Below are 24,515 nucleotides of genomic sequence, written 5' to 3' on the forward strand. Positions count from 1 at the left end.
AGTCTTTCATGCAGTGAATTAATGACGTGAGTGAAATGGAAAGATTGGTAACTAACTTTAACCTTGGAATGTACCTGCAAATATTGTAATATACTAGCTGAGTACCCGATCTTATTCGGGCTAGAGAAAACTGAAATGAGAAAGTGGCCAAAACACTTAATAACCCACATCATTAAAAAAACGACACTCATTGATGATGGAAATTCCGGCGAAACTAGTGTCGCTGGTTCAACGACGACAAGTACTCGTGAGCTACTGAGTTATTTTGGCCATTCTATTATTTCAGTTTGCTCCACTCGGGGCCTCTCTGTCTCTCAGCCATTTGCACATTTGTTATTGTAACGAAAATTTTTATAATGCAAGAAACAAAACCCTTTTTCTTCAATGGATCTACTTGCCTTGTCAGCTCCCTTCTCTGGTTGTCCCCCACCCACTTATAAATCTGTCTCCTTTTCGAAAATCCCTGTAACGAGAGATGAAGCCATTTTTTCTTATTTGAACTTCCTCAATGTTAAAAACCACCCCATCCCCGTCCATTTTAGATTCCCCTCTTCTCTTTTAATCATTTGAGCACCCGTTATCGATCCGGCCATTCACAGAATGTAAGACAAACGAAGCCCTTTTCCTTATCTGGACCTTTATCCCATATGGCATGCTTTCATACATGTAGATTGATCCTCCCCAGATCATTTTTGTCTTCTAGTCACTTGTGGATCTCTTTTCGTTTCGAAAATTCTTATAATGCAACAAACAAAGCTTTTCTTCCTCATTTTGACGAAATTCAGCTCCTTACTTATTTAGACCTGCCCCCTTGTTAGAGACAACCCCCACACCGTTTAGTCAACCTGAGCTGATTTGATTATAAAGAACCGTCCATGCGTTCCGGAGTTATGGTGAAACATATACATATACATATTCACGTTCCTCCTAACCAGCCTTTTCCAGTCAACTTCCTTCTCTTGTCCGGCAAGCACTTATGCATCTAATTAATTTCCGGAAAACCTCATTCTAGGAAAAGAAAAACAAAGCTTTTTTTCCTAATGTCGACCTACCCGCCTTGGTAGCGACCCCCTCTTAAGAACCTACTTTCATTCATAAATGATAAATGCACTCCTACCGTTTTGATTGAAACTTAGAACAGACTCAATCTTCAAGCACGTAGAATAAATTTTTGTTAGTATCACTAATATGATAAAATATTATGTTTAGGCCATTGCAAATTATTTTTAAAGTTTTTGTCAACTCCTTGGAAATTGGCTTGAAAATTCGGGGGGTAATTTGTATGATATACGTAATTTTTTTTATAAAATCATTTGCCGGTGGACTCTGAAGCCCGAAAAACTCGAAAAATGAGTGTACGAGTAGAGTTAACGCTTCTAACATGAAACAGAAATGGAAATTCAAACAATGAAATTTCCGAAAATCGGCAGAAAATTTTTATATTCGTTTTTGTAGGATTTTGCATGGAAAAGAATAATGCGTATGTAAAAAGAAAGAATTGATTTGGTTTTCACGTTTAAACTTTAAGTAAAAATGCTTAAAACGATTTTTTTTGCTCGATTGAAAAAATCTCTTTGTTTTTTTCGGCCGTATCCCCCCCCCCTTTCAGCGGCCCAACGCTGGAAGAACAAAAACTTTATAAAATATTTGTGATGGCCTTGTTATATACCATTGTGCTCGTTTGAATGTTCTCTATCCGGTGGTGTATGATGAGCATAGTTTGAACCGTCCATTCGTTCCAGAGTTATGGCGGAACATACAGTCGTACTCACAGCCCTCGTCCTGTTGGTTCCCCCCAGTCAGCTTCTTCGTCTGTCCGCAACCACTATGCATCTATTTGCTCTCCGAAAATACCGTGACGGAATACAAACAAAGCCTGTTTTCCATATACTTCCATTAGGGCGCCCCGTGTAACTCCCCTACTCCCCTCCCCTTAAACGTCTTTCTAAGACTTGACCCTTCTTTATCGACAGACTTCACTTATATTTTCCTTATGTCATATGTTATAATAAGCATGCAAATTGGATGGAGCACGGTCAAAGCGTCCTGTCAAGGCTGAAGAAACTGGAGAAACGACATACCTTTAGTAAATGACGGACGGATTATTCCTCTTAGAGAAAAAAAGCACTAATAGCCCACTGCATAGATCAGCATCATCGATTTGATCTAACCAACACCAAAATTATTTATCGGAGCTTTAAAAATTCCATACTACCGATACTAGAAATGTTCTACATTTCAAAGACTAGCAATTCTATCAATAAGCGGAATGATGTAATGATGTAGATGAACCTAACCATACTTATGCAGGATTGTTAACCAGCCTAAAACCTACCACTACCCATGCCCATAAAAGTTAAACCAGAATAAGAATTTAGTTTTATTTTGCGAATATTTTTGCCATTACCAAAATTAGAGTATGCCACAATCGAGTCGAGTAACCCAGTAGGCAGCCGCGTCGAGCGTCCAGCCGAGAAATCGAGTCAAGCAATCGAGTTGAGCGGTCGGGTCGAGCAGTTGAGTCGCGTAGTCTAGGCGAGCAGTTCAGTCAAGCATTCCAGTCGAGCAGTCCAATAGAGCAGCAAAGTCGGCAGTCGAATCGAGCAGTTGGGTTGAGCAGTTGATTCGAGCAATCGAGTAGAGTCGAGCAGTCAAGTAGAGTCGAGCAATTGAGTTGAGTCGAGCAGTCGAGTCAAGCAGCCAAATCAAGCAGTCGAGGCGAGCAGTTGTGTCAAGCAGTCGAGCCGAGTATTCGAGTCAAACTGTCGAGTCGAGCAGTTCAGTCGAGTAGTCAAATCAAGCAATGGGGTAGAACAATTGAGTCAAGCACTTGAGTCGAGCAGTTAAGTCGGGCAGTCAAGTCGAGAAGTCCAGTCGGGCAGTCCGCGTGTGACCCGTGACGCAGCTAGTGAAAAACAGGTACGAGAGTGAAGTTTATACAATAATTTTCTGTTTACCCGACGATATCTTCTTTAAACAACAGTAGCAGCCGTAGGCTTGGTGTGTATAATAGTCGTCCGTGCCTGTGAAGCAAAGTTATCACACCGAAAATGTATGGGGAGATGTGACCTCGAAAGTTTTCGTTGATTTTTACTGCATTGATTTTTAAAACCACAAAATTGATGCTTCTTTTGTAAATCGTATGCTATGCGAACCAACAAAATTCGTTTTGAATTGAAAGAGTAATTAACGGTCAAAATCTTTCATTCTTTCGTGACGTTGGCATGAATCTAAATTTTGGATTGGCACCCTGCGGTAAAACGCAGTTCTACGTTAAAGCAACGTGAACGCAACGTGAACGGAAGTGGGACTAGGTTACTTCTCTACGGTACTCCAAAAGTACTGCAGAACACGGAAAAGGCACGCTAATCGAGTCACACCCAACAAGCTCTTCCAGTCAAAAATGCGGGTATAACATGCGCGGGTATAACAGAATTTGATGATCAGTCTCATCGAATACAACTTTCATATTAGTGTATATTACGTCCACTTGGGCTTTTTCCTCTATCGCGTTGATGCATGTAATACAATCGCTGCTGGTCTGTTAATCTATAACTTTTAGAATTGAACCGTTGAATCGTTGACTTCACTCAAGATAATCTTGAACAATTTGCACGCTGCCGAGAGACTGGTGATACCGGAATGGTCTCACTTATCCTATTGATTGGTAGGAAAGTACCGTTCTGATTCAAACTACGAACAGTTAAGCTATGCTAAAACTTTCTTCAAGGAAAAACTTTTGAACAAACCTTTATTCTATCCCCATAAATGGTTTAATAGTTTGACAATTCATTTATTTTCGTTAGAAAATTTTGAAGATGAGGATAAAATGCTAATTTACATTGAAAAACACTAATAAACTGCAGATTGGTTTTGATTCAAACTTCGAACACTTTGATGGTCGACATTCAAAGCGCGAATATTTCCGTCTCAGACATCGAATACCTGTATTACTTTGATAAGTATTAATGTTTTTAGTGACATTCAACTTAAATAAGTGAAATTTTATCCTTTTTCTAAACACGATCTTTTTAAATTCACCAGTTTGATTTAAAATTTTCGCATAATAATAGTTCCAATCCATACTTCTGTAGGCAATTGCTAATATGTTTTTTTCGAAATCCATGCACCACATCTAAAGTAAGTTGACTTTGTACAGATTATTATGCGAAAGATCATGCGAACCAAGTTAAAATCTGAGTTCTCACTTGTTTCCAACGCCTACTGATGTCTTACAAGGTGTCCTACAGTTCAATGTCATACCTTACCGGATAGACGACATTCTAACGAACTCGGTGGTATACAATAAGCATGATATTTAAACATATTAGCGACACTAACAAGCATTTTATTCTGAAGTGTTCGACGCTTGAGACTGTTCTAAGTTTGAATCAGAACGGTGCTTTGCTTAAAAGATGCATTGAAAATGGCTACTAGAAGGCAACTAAGCACCGCACCGACATAATACCGCACCGACATAATACCACTTGTACCACTTGGCCCAGTTGTGAATAAAGCTATTAGTCTTCACGTCGTTGAGAGCACCATAGCTCAAGGTACTCGAATTACTCCGAAGAAAATCCAAGAAGTCAGTAGATACATCACAAGCAGAAAGTTCTGCTTATACATCACTAGTTGTTCTTTTGTTCGAGGAGTCAAATCAAAGTGTAAAGCAAATATTTCGCACATTTCGTCAGCGGATGTTGATTCTTTTCCACCAAGAATCATGTTGGACGGAATGCTCAAGTTGTCCCACGTTCAACGTTCACCAGATTGGGATATCACAATCGATACGCCACCAAAGTAAGTATTGTCACTGATACCCGTATTATGATCACAATAAAAGACAGATCCAAACATCTGAATCGAGTTGATGCAGTCGTCGAGTCCGGTTTCAGTTAATACGATAACATCGAACTCGCAATCAGAAGCAGCCAGGAATAAATCACCGATTTTCGTTCCAGTAGCTCGCACGTTCTGGAATCTGCACGTTGATGTTCCTGAGGTGTTGTGACGCCGAAATCAACGGGTGAATCAGGAGTGGAAAAGATCTTAGCATCATGCTTTGAATTGGGGATAGGAAGACCCCTTCTCAGATATTAAACACAGGTCCGGGACGACTGCAGGTTGATAACTGGAAAAGCTCAATTGTGGCAGGAAAGGAAGAGGATTCCATAGTGTCAACTTCAATGCGTCCCGGAGTGCTCAGAAGGCGATCAAGAAAATACTGAAATTAATAGTTACAATTGTAGTTGAATTGTTCCTTAAATAGTTGTTTCTCATTTGCTTCTTCGTCTTCCTATTCATGTACGTACTTCTTTAGCAGTTCGAAACTGGCGAGGCTCGTGCCGTGATAAGAATTCGTGCCTATCATACTCGTTTCTGACTTAATCGATGCCAATTCCTCGAGCTTCTCAATATTCACTAATCACACTCAACCTGGTCGAGCCATCTGTCATGTGCTCCTCTATATCTGGTACACCTTGCTCGTGCTATTTTGGGTTGAGACCAGAAATTACAAATATATGTACTCATCAATGTCCATCACTTTCAGTTCATCGCCGTCGATAGTCACTGTCCGTGGAGTCCGTGGTCTTTGAAGCGTTTTCCTGCCATATATTTGGTTTTCGACGCATTGGTTTGTAACCCAACCATGGATGTAGCCAGATGGAAGTAAGAGATATTTTTTCTTGCAAGACGAGAGAGATGAGAAGCTGAAATTTCGACAAATATAATCGGAATTTTAGTGGAGCCTGAGCAGTTACAAAGGAGTCGATGGACAGATCATTGCGGTCGATTAATCTTCTTTCAGAGGTCAGTCCCGGCGTAGTGGTTAGCATTTACGCCTCTCAAGCCGAGGACCCGGGTTCAAATCCCAACCCCGCAGCAGTCACGAATGACCCAAGCTGTTAAAGTGACTATAATCTAACAAAAAACAATCTTCCACGATCGATATAGCCACAGAGGTTGACTCATATTGTTCCACAAGAGGGCATTTTAGTCCAGGCTTAGGCCAAGCCCGACTAGCAAGAGTAAGCAATTGGTTTGATTTGCTACTTCTCACATGCGAATGAGTCAATACAATTCCTACATCTTCCTTGCCAAATTTATCGACTGCATTGGCAAGTACATAGCTGAATTTTATTCGATAATTTTTTTAAGAAATACGACACAGCTGAAGGACCACTCTGGAACTTCAAATTGTCTTCCAGGTACTGTTTAACACTCCTACCATTTAGCTCATGTAGCGTATTTAATTAGTTTTTACACCAAATTATAGGAACGATCTAAACACCTGTCTGTTATCGTAGGCGCTTGTTAGGCGAAACACATGCAACAAGTCATAAACCTTCGTCACTTATTATTGATCGATTGAATGAGCAATAATCTCATTATCTATTTTAATTTTGATAATACTCCTTAACTTGCAACATAGGAATTACAAATTTTAACAATGATGAAAGTAATTATCAGCCCGTTGACATTAACCTGATTAATTTGGCCTCTCTCTCTTCAATTCATTATCATTATCATTTTCCAATCATAAGTCCAAAATGCACTGTCCACATATTTCACATTCTGCTAGTGACCACTCATAAAACGTAACTCATATCGCGTCAATTTCGTAACGTTTACTTTTCCACCGAACGCGCCAATGTTTACAAATAATTGAAAACATTCATATACCGGGAATGGTAGGGTCGGGGAATAGCATAAACGATATCTATCGATAACTGATAAGACCAGCCCGTCCTATTCAACAGATTTCAACCTGTCGCAGAGTCTTTCCAATTACACACTACTGGCTTCAAGGTGACTGCACTGAACACTACTGCGAGGAACATTAGTCGATGGCTTTATCGGTTAATGATAACGAGCGATGAATGGTATTTGGTCACGAAATGCTCTGGATGCGAAACTATCATGTAACATCAATGTATGTGTATTTTTTTGTCTTTTCAAGGTTAGGTTCAGCTGATTGGATTAGGGTTTGGGGGGATTTCCCAACTAGCAACCCTACGGAAGTATTTTTTTTCGCTTCTAACGAAAACCAACTATGTGTCATTACTCAAACTGATCGGTCCGTGATAAGAACTCAGTCGATTCTAGATACGGTCGTTGTTTATTTGCTTCGATACATTACTAACTAAATGCGATGATTTACACCGTTCGATTGTCAATTGCTGTAATAACAGGTAATTATCGTGGCAAGAATATTCGAAAGGGCGATGCATCATCATCTCGGTCGGTCGGAGCGCGACTATGGGAACCCGTTTAGCGATAATCTTCGGAACGTGAATTCCGACAAGATTTATCGCCATGCACAGCACTGCCGTACCCGGCCGGTTGGGAGGATGTAAACTTCACGGTTAGGGGGCGATTGCACCCTAGCGAGCAAGCTTGCCGGTAAGCCGTAAGGAAGCCAAAGCCTCGTTCCTGTACATTTTTTTCTGTGTTGTTACTATCGACAGCAGGAGTTCCGGTATTCCAGACAGACAGCGAAAATAGGATCGCAAATCAATTGTCGTGCAAATTGTTTGTTCGTGTATTCATGCTAAGGTTGTTGCGAATGAAGTAATCAAAATAAATTGTTTACCTCATTTTGCCAGAAAATATTGTAAAATGATAAAAACAGTTCGCGTTCAAAAATGATTCATTTGATGGAAAACTGTGCCACATTGAAAAATTAAATTTATGCCGAGTTTTTTGAGTCAATCGGATATTATACAATACACTGGGATCACAACAGGTGTAATATCATTACATAATGTCAAGCTTGGCACTGCTAGAGTGCAAATCGATTTAATGCCATATTCTAATAGGCGCAAGTATAGCACGTATGTTAATTGCAGTCATTAAAAGGCCTTGCCTACAGAACGTTGCACTTGTACAAATAGATCAAACTGGGCCAGACACAATCTATTGGACACCAGGATCACACATTACACAGTTATTTGCAGTATAACCGTATTAACAGTCTGTTCCTAGCACTTGACATATTTGCTCCAGGTGTCAAGCAAAGTTCAAACGACTTTTAGCCGGTCGGAATGCGAAGCTACTGATACAGCCCTTATAATTGACTTTAACCGACTTACTCATTAATTAGTCATACTGGGGTGATTGCCGTGTTTACTCATTTCTTTTGTCGATTGTCGATTATGAATCTCAATTCAGTGGATCAAATCAATGAAATAATAAATAGTAATTTATTTGTCTACCTAGTTCGCGCACTGTTTTCAAGTCGTTTATATTAACTACTGTCCAGACATCGATACACGCAAGGAGCGAACTTGACTCCCTGCAAGTGGAACCGGCTCTTTTGCTACGGAAAAAGACAAACAGACTGCATCTGAATGCGATGGCAATTTTCTGCGGAAATTGAATCTGATTCACACCTGCCGTAAATGCTACTACCGATACACTGCCAGTACCTACTAACTGTATTGGCTTACATTTAGCACTACGGTATTTGAACAGATGTGTGGAACCAAGGCACGACTATCGGCAGACACTGCCAATGGTGACGAAGTTGTTCATTCATGCTTTTCCGCACCGCAAACAAGAGTCGGTGATCGCTATGGAGGTGTTTTACCCTGCAGATGTATTTTCCTTTTAGGGATACTGCTCGGTGGGAGTAGCTTTATTACTTCTTCAACGAATACGACTTATGGAAACCGGTAACTCTGCGAATGGGTGGGAAACTATCGAACTAATGGATTCTCGAGTAAAGTGACTAATATTACATTGATGCAGATGTTGAGTTCAATAATGTCGGGTTTTCAGGTCAGTCTGGCAGTCTGGCAGTCTGATCCGGCTGCTTCGAGATGCTGCCGTTGATCAGCGAAAATGAAAATCTGCTGCCAGTATATTTGAGCTGAGCTTAGTCACTTCAATTCACTGGAAGTCATTATAATATGAAAAGAAAACAAATTCGATCGTCAAGTGAAATATTGCCCCCGAGCTGTTATATATATGGATCGAACTCCTTTTTATAAGCGTTGGGCATGGGCAGAAATGAAAAACGGAAAGGTTTTTTTATCAAATCCCTAATCCCCCTACCGAATGATGACTCACTTATCTTTTAAAATTGAACGAAAACTCAAATCTAATTCGTCTGATGGTGAATGTATGCCTGCCTCACTAATTTATTATATTAACCCCTCTAAGGTCTACATCATTTTTAGCACCGCAAAATTCACTAAAATGGCCATAACTTTTTAATTTTTCAATATTTTTTCACCAAATTTGGGAATTTTGCCGAAAATATGTTCTATTTTTATAATATCTATAGATAATGGCCATATGCCATATGGTCCCGGAGTTATTCCGGAGTTCCTTGGGGGACCGAGATATGGCTTTTTTAGATAAAGTTGCCAAATATCTAAAATTTGTTTGAAATCTATTGATTTTTGTAAACATATCATCGACTGTAGACATATCAGTTACTTTGCCGCAGTTATGAGCCATGCTGCGCGCCATCCGGATCCGGGGGGACACTATGAATCCGGAACCGGTTCCCGTAACGGGACATTTCAGTATCAGTAAAGCATGTCGTGTCGCATATCAAAAAACATCAGAATTCGATAAAATAGCGATTGGCGATCATCTCATGCCTTTCAGAGGCCATATGGCCGATTCCAGGTCCCGGACAAGTTCCTCCGAAATCCGTTCCGTGCTTGTATCAGAAAAGAAACCCTCCCCGGACCCGGAACCGGTCATACGGCCTCTGAGGGACATGAGATGATCACCAATCGCTATTTTGTCGAATGCTGATGTTTTTTGATATGCGACACGACATGTTTTACTGATGCTGAAATGTCCCGTTACGGGAACCGGTCTCGGATTCATAGTGTCCCCCCGGATCCGGATGGCGCGCAGCATGGCTCATAACTGCGGCAAAGTAACTGATATGTCCACAGTCGATTATATGTTTACAAAAATCAACAGATTTCAAACAAATTTGAGATATTTGGCAACTTTATCTAAAAAAGCCATATCTCGGTCCCCCAAGGAACTCCGAAATAGCTCCCGGACCATATGATATAGGGCCATTATCTATAGCTATTATGAAAATAGAAAATATTTTCGGCAAAATTCCCAAATTTGGTGAAAAAATATTAAAAGATAAAAAAGTTATGGCCGTTTTAGTGAATTTTGCGGTGCTAAAAATGATGTAGACCTTAGAGGGGTTAATATCATATCCAGCGAATTAATTTATATGCTGTCTAGACAGTGAGTAATACTGTAAAAGTTTAATCCCGTTTCTGGGTAGATTTGGACAAATCTTTCAAGAGTTTCGCGCAGACTTGTCCGTAGTCTTAATTTAGTATCTGATTTAGAGTGATTAATAAATCATAACATCATTATCTTATGATCTTTCGTGTCGGTAAATATACAATTGAATGAAATCATCATTGGCGAACAAACGGATTGAATTATTAGCATCACTATTGTCCGATGACGATTGAATTATAATGTGATAGATAAATTAACATACTAATACCATGTCTAATAGTAAAACGTGTGCATTAAAACTCATTTATCTGTTATAATTTTTCAACTTTTCTTCTGGTATATCTTTTTTAATAAATATTGGCCCTAAACCAAACTTCCTTTAAAAACCCAAGAAACAATATGAGTTTTATTGTACTCTTATGGTGGTTTTTATTACCAATTGTGGTGTCAAATGCCATCATAAGAGTGTATTAAAGCCCAAATTGTTGCTATGGAAATGTACTTGTGAAGATAAGTTAACGGTGGTATAAACTTCACTCTAAGTGTCATATTTAAACCTATGATTACTTTTATTGCATATTGCATATTTATGACGCTTATTTATTGATGGTATGTTTGCAAGCATGCAGCGTGCACGGGATGACCACGTGCTCAGCCCACCGTGGCTTGCCACGTTGTGCTACCTTCACTCTATCAGCATGATACAGCTCGTTATTCACGCGTTTGTGCCACACTCCATTTTACATTATGCCACCAAGTATTGACCGCAGAGTTTTACACTGTAAAACTCCAAGTACTCGACGGTAAGCTTCCTTTAGTGTCCATGATTTATGGCCGTTTTTTCCTGTGTGGACTCATCACTGCGACCAGTATAGTTGATTTATTGTGATATCGCCCGGGTGTTTGCTGAATGACCTGCACTGCATTTCTTTTTGCTATAATCGCTATTAAATGAGCGATATGCTTACTAAATTTTATGTGTGCTTGTGTGTGTTGGGGTTTACCCTTCCTTCAAGCTTGATCTACTTTACCCTCTTATTCCTCACTGCCAGTACTATCCCATATTATAGCCGTCCCTGGCGAGGACTCATTCGTTCCTCTGACCAGTACACTTAACTATAGGAAGGATTTTTGCACTGTCAAGAAGAGTTACGAATCAGCGTAACTATAGTTTTCTCGGAAAACCATATTCTAGCATTATCTGCCACAGCTCATTTCGTTTGACTGAATTCTTCGCCGCCTTAAGGTCCACAAACAGAGGATGAGTCTGGAAGTTGTACTCCCGGAACTTGTCTAGTAACAAACGTAGGGTAAACATCTAATCCGTCGTGAAGAGACGTTCATGAAAACCGGCTTGGTACTCAACGACAAACGGCTGTGCTAACGGTTTGCTTTTACAGGATACGGGAGACCACCTTATAGGCAGAATTGAGCAATGTAATGCCTGTATAATTTTTACGCTTGTGGCGATGTTCTTTTTTAAACATAGGGTCATCTAACCAATTCTCTGGCACTAATTCCTCCTCCTAGATCCTGACAATAATCCGGTAGATTGCTTCGCACAACCGGTCACTATCCTTTTTTAGAAGTTCAGCCGGCATACCGTCCTTCCCTGCCTTACCGTTTTTCTATGCACTGATTACCTTCTTAACCTCCTCCTGTATTCATGGTTCCACAGCTTAGCCATCGTTCACAATTCTTGTCTTGCTCCTGTTGATCTCTGCGTTTACCTCTCCATTCAACAGCATCTGTGTTCCTTTCATCTGGTTGCTACTGCTACATTATCAGTAAGCAGATTACCAGCACTATCATTGTACGTGCACGTAACGTACGAAATTTCTGCGCCTTATTATTTTATGGCAAACCTTGTGCGCCGTTGCTGGCGAATCTCTCCTCTGCGCCGGCAAGTACGTACTCCTCGTACTGGCGTATAGCCGCAGTGAGCATGCGACTCCCAGTCTGATTCGACTTATCGGTCACTTTCTTGTTACGCTGTCTTTCACGCGTCGTGCCTACTATTTCTTTCGCAGTTATTTCAATGGCACCATAAAGGTTCCTCCACTTCTCCGATCCTCCTTCCCATTCTTCCGGCTGTTTTGTGATTCGTTGATCAAGCTTTCCGGCGTTTTTCCGCTGCCGCGTCATCTGTCGTCAGCCGCTGGATGTTAATAAGCGTCCTCTCAGTGCGAGCCCTTGGTGCTTTCGACAAGCTCTCGCGTACGTCTCGCGTGGTCAGAGTCGATATTTGGTTCCCGAAAAGACTGTACACCGATTACATCCGAAAAGTCTCGACCATCAATCTAGACATGGTCGAACTGAGAGCTAGAGTCTCCATTTGGATGCCTTTAGGTGTGTTTTTGAATATTTAGACGTGGAAAGTGGGTAATACCATTAGCCAATCTTCTGACCTTGGCAAAAACCGTTAGGAATCCCTTCCTGCCGATCAGCGCATTTGGATCTCCGATGAAGATTTTCGCGTCATACTTTGGGCACTCTCCATAGGACACTCTCCAGTCTGTCCAGGAATGCTTAGCTTAATCGTATTTATCATTTGTCGGAATGTAGACGTTGATTAGGCTGTAGTTGATAAATTTGCACTCAATTCTCAACAAACATATACATATACGGTCACGGTCATCCAAGGGCCTCCACCCGATAACTCGATGCTCTTGTTTTCCCTAACTTACGAAATCGACTTTATGTTCTACCTTTCTACCGCCACTGTAGTAGATATGATACTTGAAAGAAGTGCCTGGAACAGGGTCTACTGCACGAAACTCCCTTTCATCGCAATCTGGCCACCAAGCTTCTTGACTAGCAGCTATCTCCACTCCAACTTGATGTAGTTCTCGAGCAAACAAACCGGCTTGTGCCGGTTTATCGAGAGTTTAGACATTCCAGATACCAACTTTCCAATCATTATCCATTAATCGTTTCCTTGTTCTTTACCGTATACTATACCGATTGAGTCGCTCCGTAATTCCATTGTCGTTGTTCGTGGTAAATGAGAGTTTCGGTATACTACCTTACCGGGGTTGCAATACCTACCTCCTGCTGATGGGTCTACCAGCTTAGGCTTGCAGGATATAGCATTTCATATTCAGCCGATCGCTCCAAGAGAGAGATACTGTTTGAGTCGCTCCTAACCTGGGGAACAAGTGCTCAAGTTCGCACCTCCTAGTTTAGATACTCCAGTATGTTGAGTAAGGAGGGGTAAAAGTGCGATTCGATGATTTATCGGTGCAGATTCCGAGTGAATTGACTACATTGACATGAGTGGGTGACTACTTTGACAGCTTGAATCTAACGTAAACTTTGAATGTTTACGAAGCATAGTTGCTGAGTTTTATGCAAATATTATTTTAGGGCGGTTTTGATGTAGGAGAAATGTGTATAATGTGCCCCCCCCCCTAAGAATAAATGGATATATCTCCGTTTTACTTCCCCAAATTAACGTTACAACTACGTGTATCTGTTGGTATTTAAGCTGACAACCAATTGCAATTGTTTATTTCATTTAGTATTGTGGAATAAACATGCTAGGAATTATTTAATAAAAGCACCTAAATGTTGTGTTTCTCGTCTGTGCGAGGTAAAATGCCCCACCTGCGGTATAATATGCCCAATGCGGTAATTTGAGTATTTCTACCAGTGACTGACCAACTCTATTTTGTAGAAAGTAAAACTATTTCCTTTGTTTTGCAAAATATCGTTATTTTATGTAAAATAAACCTAGTTTCGGCCTTCTGGTGCACTTTTTCTTTTCTGCATGGGGCACATTATACTGCAGCTGTGGCGTTTTGTACCGGGTAGTTGAATTACCTAGAATTTGGACGTTGGTAATAAATTATTCCCACCACGGTTGCTCTACAATACTAATTGAATTAAATAATGGCAATTGGCTTCAACTTAGATCTGTTTACCTATGTTTATAGCCACATTTACAAGGGGGGCAAATTGCACCACCGCAAATGGGGCATATTGGCCTGCTTTTACTTATTTGAAAAAATATTAAATGCTAAAGCAAATCAAGCGTTTCATACCGTTATTTTTGGCAGGGATGTCTTTTTGAAGTTCACTTTACGCAATCGAATCGCAACAACCGGTTATTTACAGATTTTGACAAGAAAATAGCTTATGGAAATGACGCCAAAAGTTACATCGGAAGCTGCTCAAAAACAAATTTATTTTTGTTTTGTTCTTACAGCATGCAACAACTGTCATACTTGCATAGTAGGCTAGTTCCATCAAATACTATGGTTTCTGGGTGGTTTTGCATTTTGATTTCGCTTGTTTAGCGAAAAACGAAGGGGGGGCACGTTATACACAATTCCCCTAATTTTTCTTTATACGGCAAATACGATATCAACAGGAGGATATTACTTGTTGAAAATTTGTAGCAGCGTTTTACATCACTCACATATATGTTTTGAAAATACGGTGAAAAGAATTTACAAAACATATTTCGGTTTTCCCCAATTTCATCAAACCCCGTCAAGCGGCTAGCGGGGTAAAAGTGCGATTCACGGACGGGGCAAAAGTGCGATTCATGAGCGAGGCAAAAATGTATAGCTAATTATATGCAGCTTTAGGCACTATATTACAGATACGAGAAATGGAAGATCTGCAGAAAACTGCGTGCTCTACAGATGTTGGCCGAAGAAAAACAATGTTTTTTCGCTGGTGAAACAAAAAACAAACTTTTGGAAAAGTTTCGATCTGACAGGGGCTGCAATACACCAGCGCAAAATGGGTATGGTGCGAATTGAGAATATTCCTTACCGAAACATAACGCAGATTGAAGATAATATGGTTTTATTAGCTACTGCTGTGCTAATTTCATGGTGATAATAAAAACGACCGTTGGTTTTGTTATAGATGTGGTATTGACTTTTGGTCACGGGTTTCGTGCGAAAATGTTATATTTCGTTTATTGTCGACGTTTCGAAGGGTATCCCTTCATCCTCAGGACAGCTATTGATTTACAAAATTTTTAACATAGTTATACAGGTCTAACATTTAACATTTAACTACTCACAACATATGCAAATATTTTCTTTGTCAAGTAATTTGTGTCATTTGTCAATAGTTAGCAAAACAAACCCACACTATAAATGTGCTGCTTTTTCAGTGTAGAGAAACCGACAACTTCATATACACAAATGACACAAATTACTTGACAAAGAAAATATTTGCATACGTTGTGAGTAGTTAAATGTTAAATGTTAGACCTGTATAACTATGTTAAAAATTTTGTAAATCAATAGCTGTCCTGAGGATGAAGGGATACCCTTCGAAACGGTGACAATAAACGAAATATAATATTTTCGCACGAAACCCGTGACCAAAAGCCAATACCACATCTAATTTCATGGATTCGAGCTTCGCACTTTTGCCCCGCGGTAATCGCACTTTTGCCCCGCTAGTGGGGTAAAAGTGCGAATCGGCGCTTAATCAGAAGAATGAAAAATTTATTTCACAAAACACTATTATTCCAGACGATTTATAGTTGAATGTGAAGACATTGAGTTACTGCATTACTAGAAAATATATTTTGTTGTTGTTCTTCTTTATATCTTAAAAAAATTGATAACAACTTCAAACATCGCACTTATGCCCCGTCCTACTCTACATGAAGAAGAAATAGTAATCCCGTTGGAATCAAACACAGGGTTGTAGACAAGCTAAACAGTTTATCTACCCAAACCCTGCAGAAGCTAAAAGACTACTCCATTTAACTCGTAGTGAACTACGCACAATCACGGGACTCCTAACAGGACAGAGCCCCGCTCTTTATCATTTAAAGAATATCGGCAAGGTATCATCCGACACCTGCCGGTTTTGTAACTCTGAACCTGAATGTTCAGCGCATCTGATCTGCTATTGTAGAGCTCTTGCATTATCAAGACACAACTTCTTAGCTTCCTTCTTACTCCATATCAACGATTGTGAAGAACGTGCTGCTCGAGCCACAAATGCTGATACTCCATATCAGGTATGGAGCCTAAATCCCAAAACGGTCATTGACTTTATAAACCATGTAATACCGAATTGGAGCACAGGATTACAACTATCCCGCTCAACTCCATCAATGGGTATGAGCGGTCCGTAAACTGTGTACAACAATCGGGGCCTGCCACAAAAAACGATCATTAAAACTATCGCAGTGGCCTTTTAACCCAATACCCATCTGGCATACAAACAAAATGTACATCAAATGTAAATACTTTGGCCTACTATATGGCCATCAATCGTCATCGGTTAATTTAGATCAGATAGGTGGCGTTAGGTGGGAGCTTGAGAGAGCCAGAGTTATATTTGAATGTCCTTGTGAATGTCAGGTAACTCTCCCCATTTCGTAGCTGTATTCTGCTGCTCCACCCATAATAATGAATACCAGCTCAAAAAATCGTCCTACCAATACAAATCTTGTGGCATATACTAGCATGGCTCATCTCGTGGTTGCAGTTATAACTATTGCACGGATCTGTCATGGTGAAGCTAGGACCGGTTGAGTCAGGTAGTTTTTCAACACCATTCAGTGTGACACAAGGTAGTCATCTAGGCAAATTAATTTTCATTCTATTCGTGAATGATTTAAACAACCGGTTCTCATCATCTCATGTACGTCGATACCGTACCAGATCGTACCATCAGTTTGTTGATCGATTGCGGAGCTTTTCAGCAAGACACTGACAATGCAGCTAGATTGTGTATCCTGTACGGCATGGAAATGAACAGGATAAAGTGCAAAATGATAAACACCAAAGCGCGAATGTATGTGAACTATGACTATAGAGTAAACGGTCTCAGTTTAGGTCAACACGGTGTTCAGAAGACCGTTATTAAAAAATGAAATAGGCAGTTTAAACGGTACATGCCAGTTGGTTTGTATTGGCATTCTACGCCTCTGAGCCAATTCGTACAACGATTTTCTCAGTTACGCCTTAATATTTTAAAGGTCAGATTACTCATATGAAGCAAATAAAAATCTTCAATGACCTACCACAATAAACGCAAATCACAGCCGGTGTTGATTTTTTATGCAAAATATGCCCATTGGTGCCCATTTTATGAATTTTACGAGGTATTGTGACTAATCGGAAATGTTCCGGATTAAGTTATCGTTGCGGGAAATAGCCAGTATCAAACATGAACAAAAAATTAACGTGCATCACCTTAAATCACACTACAATTCAAAAACTAGATCAATGGAAGCCAAATCTCCTATCTAGGGACACATTGTTCACGCCTGGACATGTTGGGGACTTTATTAATTAATATTTTTCGTTTACATTGCCTATTTTATTTTTTAATAAAGATCCATTGAACATCGTGATCGTGCTACATTTATAAATAACTTGGGAGTTACAATGAGCAGTAAATTCTGTTTTGACACTGCGATAACCTCCAAAGCTTTTGCTATACTTGTTTTTATCGTTCGTAATAACCCTGAAGACAAAGCATTCTTAAATATGCTGTGCAAATCTGTGCACCTTATCATGCAAGCCTGTTCGTTCGCATTGAAAGGGTTCAACATTATTTCATTCGTTACGCTCTAGGACAACTACCGCGGAATGAACTGCAAAGATTGCCGCCCTACGTACAACTCCGTCTACTGATAAGCCTGTCTAGAGCCTTTGCACCAGCGCCGCATATACCTGCAATAAATGTTTGCTTTTGATGTATTGACCAACCAAGCTGACTGGCCAGACTTTCTGTGGCGAACTTTTTAGTTCCAGCACGTCACTCACCTTTGTTAATCCTAAGGTAGAAAAATATTTGGTAAAAGTCATCTTATTCAGAAATGTTTTGGCCTGTTGAATAATTTTTAGTTTTTAGTTTTTAATTTTTATAATTTAGTTTTTGATTTTCATACTAGCAGACATCGTTTTAAAATTAGTGCAACACAACTAGCTTTGACCTATATTTCAGTCTGTACAGCACTAGCTCAAGACGTACTTATTGTAGGGTATGTTGCTGCTTCGTCGTAATTGCCTATTCCCGTCCTATCCAACACTAATTATTAAAAAATATCACCATTTTCATGACACGCAATGCAAAACTAGTTATTCCCTAATATTTTAGTTTGTTGTCTATCATACGCGAACAATTAAAGTGAGCTGAGATCTATTTAAATGCTTTTTATCATAAAAGAAGTCCTACCAGCCAATTTTCTTACGTTTTTTCGTGTAACAAAGAAGAAAATGTCGACTAATTGTTTTAATTTCCATCATTCATAAATGAAAATAACTCATGCAAGGCATTATCGTTATTCTACAGCAAGGAAAACTTGCCTGACCTGCAGAAATTTTGCAGAATAACATTTGTCATGGGGTCCTACACAAATACATGCGCGTTAGCTTCGTAAAAATTGTTGTGATTTTTAGTTCGGACGGTGAAAAATTTTGATGGACGGAATTTAAAACGGTACGACGAATTTAAGAAATAAAGTCAGTTGCGTAATTTCAATAATATGCTCTAATAATCGCTTTTCAGTGATTTCAAAGTTCACGGATCGGAAGGTAAGTGTGTTTGAGTCAAATCAGCACAAGAACTTTTGGAGTATTCATTAAATCCATCAAACAAATAATGAATATTAGAATGGCTTTACTTACTACGACGGGAATTAAAAATAAACCCTATCTATAGCAAATAAATATAAATAGTGACAATACATCACGCAGATCAGAACTGCTTTTGCTAACAAATGTGTTTTACTCAAACAATTCCGTCTCACAGGTTCGAAATTAGTACATAAATGCAGAATTTTGATTTTATTTACTGAGATAAATAATTTAGCCAACTCTGAATCAGTAAGACTAGCAGAGGTTGAGGTAGTAATCTACGCATTACACTTTTAGTGTAAACAAATCACCGAAAACAATCAAATATAAAAACGGCCAGAGACAGCATCAGGAGCATCTCTGCGTGTGAGTCATCTCTCGTCTGCCGGTAGCTCTCATTACCATTCCATCGGATTCCGGCGATCAGATGAATCGTCGAAATAGACTGACAAAATCAGAAGCAATAAGCATTTCTCTTCTGGATCTTCATCTGAGCCAACAACAGATGACTAAGTGCTCCGATGATGCCCGTACCATTACTGCCACTACTATTTTCAACAGCTGTAGTCGTACACTACTCGAAACGATGCTGTAGTAAACAGCCGCCACGTGACCCTGAAGGGTCTTGAAACTTTATATGTGATATGAGTTTGATTCCTCTGACGTAATTTCAAACGTTGGACTTTCGATCCAATCATTACAGTTTTTTCTCTATTGTATCTTTTTAATTTATTTTAAGCACTAAAAACAACACCTTCGTAATTGTTTTGGTTTTGCTTCCGTCATAAACAGCTGCCACACCGAAGGCACTGAAGGCTAGCAATCATCGGGCAGTTTAGGGTGTACAAACTATAACTACGTCAATGGATCAACGTTATAAGGTTAACGAGTTCACACTTAGACGGCCTAGAGGGAAAATGATAATTTGATGAGCGACTTCAGAACTAGCGTTGTTAGAATTATTCAGCAATTCTCGTAAACCGTCATGCTGATGGAATTAATTGCATCCAATTCATCCAACCAAATTTGTTTACTTGCAGTACTTGCAAATTTGCAGTCGGACTTTGCCCTCAGATCAGGTGGTAGGTATATAAAACATTCTGAGTAGAGTACAGACGAAAGTAAAATTTGGAATGCGCATTAAAACATACATTTGAACATGACTATTCACCATACTTGCTTTTAATACAATACAATAGGTACGTGACACAGAAAGCTATGAACTCACTCCAAAATTAGTGCAATAAAAATGTTTCTATAGAACTTATACCTCATATTAACATGCAATAAAAATCCTTTCATGGAATTGCTATCTTGAATCAGTACATGATGACGCTTCGCTGTTACTGCTGTCACTTTTGCGGGTACACGACACAGAAGCTATTTCCTGGTCTGAAATAGCCCCAGACGTGACAAAAGCATCGAACCAATCGCCATCTCTACTTCTCCTCTACCATCCAATTGTGTCCGACATGCTGTCATGCTGGTTTTCTATGGCAGAAGCAGTGAACAACTTATAAAAACATGTATTTGATGAATACCCAATAATCCACGCAGTTTCGCTGCGGTACATCGTTCCAATACAATATGATTTTTTCACGTTAATTTTCGACTGTGTTAGGTTTGAGTACAGAAAATTACTCAAAACTTTTACTAGTCAAAACAATCAAAATTTTTTTACTTCTCATTTATCTATTTTACTCCATGTGATCACATCTGCGTCAATTCATAGGACGAAATATTAAACTACTTCACGTTCAGCGCAGAGTTGATGCATTTACCATCTCGTACACATTTAAGCTCTCCCCCAATGCACTTGATCCTATCGGTGCTTTTGGTTAAGCCCATGTGTGCACCCCTCGCGCACCTTGTTCGACTGCAGTTTGCTCGTCGCGATGAGTCGCAAATCGTGCAGCAGCTGTGTGAAGTTCGGCTAATTACTTTGTTGTTTTGATCGGAAATAGCGATATTCCACGACACCACTTGGTTGGCTGACCGACTGACTGACTGACTAACGATAACAAACATTAAATCCCGTGCCACCCGAGCACACGGCAACGATGATGGCAGCGGCTATTGTGCGGTGGTGACCATAGCAAGCGCAAGCAGCTATCGGACTCAGGCTAGGCAGGCGGTCTATTTGACATTCATAATGATGATGGCCGTTCGCAGGTTGGAGTCCCTGACTTCCGCACACAGTCAAGTTCAACGAACCGAGAACTGGTCGCCTGGGCCAACTAAGGCGGAAAACTGTGCGACAACGGGGTCAGTTTTTCTCCGCATATAACTAACGTCCAGCATTCATTGATTGGGGCCAGTGGACTACTTTGCGGTCAAAAGTTGAATAAACCGGCCTGTGTTAACACCAACAACGGGTAGAGGCAGAAAGAAGATGGTGCGAGTTAAAAATATTGATCCAGGTTGTCGCAACGGAGGACACGCTACCTGCGCTTAGTAGGAAGTTCGCGCTAAAACACGCTCTAATTTTTTATTGGAAGTTTAGAAATGGGAAATTCAATATATATTCTTGTTTTTTGATGTAGGACTACGTCTTACGGCAAGGTCTGGGATAGGCTGTCATTCCAAAAAATCAAAAAATGCGAACGTCACGAAAAAATGAAATATTTTGAACGTTAATAGCTTTGGATTTTGATGGTTTGAATACCAATATATTCGTAATAGACGTCGTAATTATTCGTTTTTTATTGCAATTTTTTTTTCAATTGAGTAAATATAGAATATTAACGAAAAGTTTCAAGGTCAAATTCCCCCATACATTTTCTTCTTGCTTATCTTGCTTAACAGGCAGGGACGACAGTTACACACATCTGTTTAGTGAGGTTTTATTTTACAAAAAGAGTACACTCAAATCACGTTTTACGTCCACTATTGGGGGGACGTAACAAAATCGGTCGTAAAAAAAGAGGACGTCAATTTAAATGTTGGACATTAATTCGAATTTTGTACGTAAAAAGAAAAGACGTTAATTCGAATTTTCTAAAACCACCTAATGATTTTTGACGACGACGACGTTAATTCAAATTTTGGGCGTAAAATGAGAGGACGGTAAATCAGGGTATGAAATGGGGTAGGCAAACGAGAGAGCGTCCAACATAGCTTTCACCAGCCCAAGCTCCTACCTAGCGCCTCCACGCGACCATACCCGGTAATACTCTATTGAGTAGCTAAGCTAGGAGGTGCGATGCTGCGTGGTTTCCGGCAGCCTGATCTCAAAACTGAGATTTTGAACAAACGGTTGAGCCGCACGGCCTTGTTTTCGGGTAAGCCTAATATGTTATTTTATTTATTTATTTCGTTTTAGCTCATCAGCCACCTACACAGTAGAAATTTGGCCTTAATAAGTTTAAATAATGCACATGGATATCAGATGGAAAAATTAATCTAATTTTTGGATATTAGATTCACTGATGGAAACTCAAAAGACGCGATAAGAAAGAATTTTTTTTTTATTTATTTACTATTTAATGGGGCTTTCCACCGTTGGTTGGTTCGCCCCAAATAGAAAGAAAATGTTATATTGACCCGCTCAGCAATTTGGTAAGATCGTTTCAAGTAGAATTTTTTTACATATCATGTCACTTTATACGGGTCGACTCTTTTGGTAATAACATACCAAACGAGTTGAAAGTCCGAATGTAATAGTGAAGTCCATATGATTCTAGTATTACATTCTGGCGGGGCTTGCTGAATAGTACTTGCGCTGCAAGTACTCAGTCACTATTCATGGGTCTTTGGATAGTCAGTAGAGCTAACACCATCTATAACCCGAAACTAAGATAATTGCATAGACTAAGAATCGCACTGCAGTAACCTTTGTTTTTTCATAATACACACCCACACATTTCACAACCACCCACCCACCCACACACACACACACACACACACACACACACACACACACACACACGCGCGCACACACACACACACACACACACACACACGCGCGCACACACACACACACACACACACACACACACACACACACACACACACACACACACACACACACACACACACACACACACACACACACACACACACACACACACACACACACACACACACACACACACACACACACACACACACACACACACACACACACACACACACACACACACACACACACACACACACACACACACGGACGCACGGGCGCACGGACGCACGGACGCACGGACGCACGGACGCACGGACGCACACACGGACGCACGGACGCTTGTTTACGAGACCGCCGAGGGGCGCAAGACTATGAACATTATATCTGGAGTCCCACAAGGTTCCATCCTTGGCCCAACGCTCTGGAACGGGATGTACAACGGTGTACTGTCTCTGAAGCTGCCTAGAGGCGCGGTGATCGTTGGCTTTGCAGATGACATCGTGCTATCGGTGACAGGCGAGTCACTGGAGGAGGTAGAAATGCTGGTGACAGAGGCGACTAGAACTATCGAGAACTGGATGCATGGTGCAAACCTACAAATCGCCCACCATGAAACGGAGGTTCTGCTGGTTAGCAACTGTAAAGCTGTGCAACATGCAGTCGTCACCGTCGGAGAGCACATTACTACTTCAACGCGCGCGGTCAAGCATCTGGGAGTAATGATAGACGACCGGTTGAACTTCAACTGCCACGTCGACTCCGCTTGCGAGAAGGCGAAGAAGGCTATCAATGCGATAGCCAGAATCATAGTAAGTAGTAAGCGGAGACTGCTGGCTAGTGTGCCATCATCGATACTGCGGTATGGAGGTCCAGCCTGGATCGCAGCACTACGATCGAAGCGGAATCGCGTGAAGCTGAATAGTACCTTCCGACTCATGGCTGTAAGAGTTGCCAGTGCATATAGAACAATATCGTCGGAGGCAGTATGTGTTATCGCTGAAACATCAGAGGAGCCCAGAAGCTGGCGAAAGAAGAGTCGCCGAGCAAATGGCAGCAAGAATGGTATAGGGCTGAGAATGGTAAATGGACGCACCGACTCATACCGGTTCTGTCAACCTGGTTGAACAGGACACATGGAGACGTCGGGTTCCACTTGACGCAGTTTCTCTCGGGTCACGGTTGCTTCAGACAATACCTGCACCGGTTCGGGCACGCTGCGACACCATTCTGCCCGGAATGCAGAGAGACAGTAGAAACACCACAGCATGTGGTTTTTGAATGTCCTCGATTTGCCGCGATACGAAGGGAGATGCCGCCCCTGACGGTGGAGAACATAGTAGGCGAAATGTGTCGGGAGGAGAGCGTGTGGAATGCCGTCACCGGCGTTGTAGCACAGATTATGTTGCAACTGCAACGACAGTGGAGAAACGACCAGCGAACTACCAATCACGATTAGCAGACAATCTTGACAAACGCATCGGTGGAGTGACGAGCGTGATGGAGCAAATCAAACTTGGACAGAAACACTACGAGGGCGGCCGTGAGAGGATAGATGTTATGTCGGTCGCTATCCCTGGATCGGTTCGCGTCTTGATAGATGAAGTGGTAGTGTGGTGGCGAACTCGACGGAACAGTGCTGAGCCCAACAAGAAACCCTGCGAGTGTGGTCGTGAGGAGATGGAAATCATGACGGTCGCCATCTCTGGATCGGTACACGTCTCGACAGGTGCAAGGAAAGTGGACGGTGAAAGAGCATGTAGTAGCATCAAGGATGGCAGAACGCTGCGAGGGTGCCTGTGAAGGAGTGGACG

The 24,515-nt window shown here is 40.8% G+C and overlaps 1 protein-coding gene across 5 annotated transcripts in view; it reads right to left on the reverse strand.

Moving 5' to 3' along the window:
• LOC128738440 (stromelysin-3) overlaps positions 1-24,515 on the reverse strand; it is an 86,819-nt gene that overhangs the window by 15,574 nt on the left and 46,730 nt on the right. The window lies entirely within an intron of this gene.

Source organism: Sabethes cyaneus, chromosome 2 (genome assembly GCF_943734655.1).
Source record: "Sabethes cyaneus chromosome 2, idSabCyanKW18_F2, whole genome shotgun sequence".
NCBI classification, from domain to species: domain Eukaryota; kingdom Metazoa; phylum Arthropoda; class Insecta; order Diptera; family Culicidae; genus Sabethes; species Sabethes cyaneus.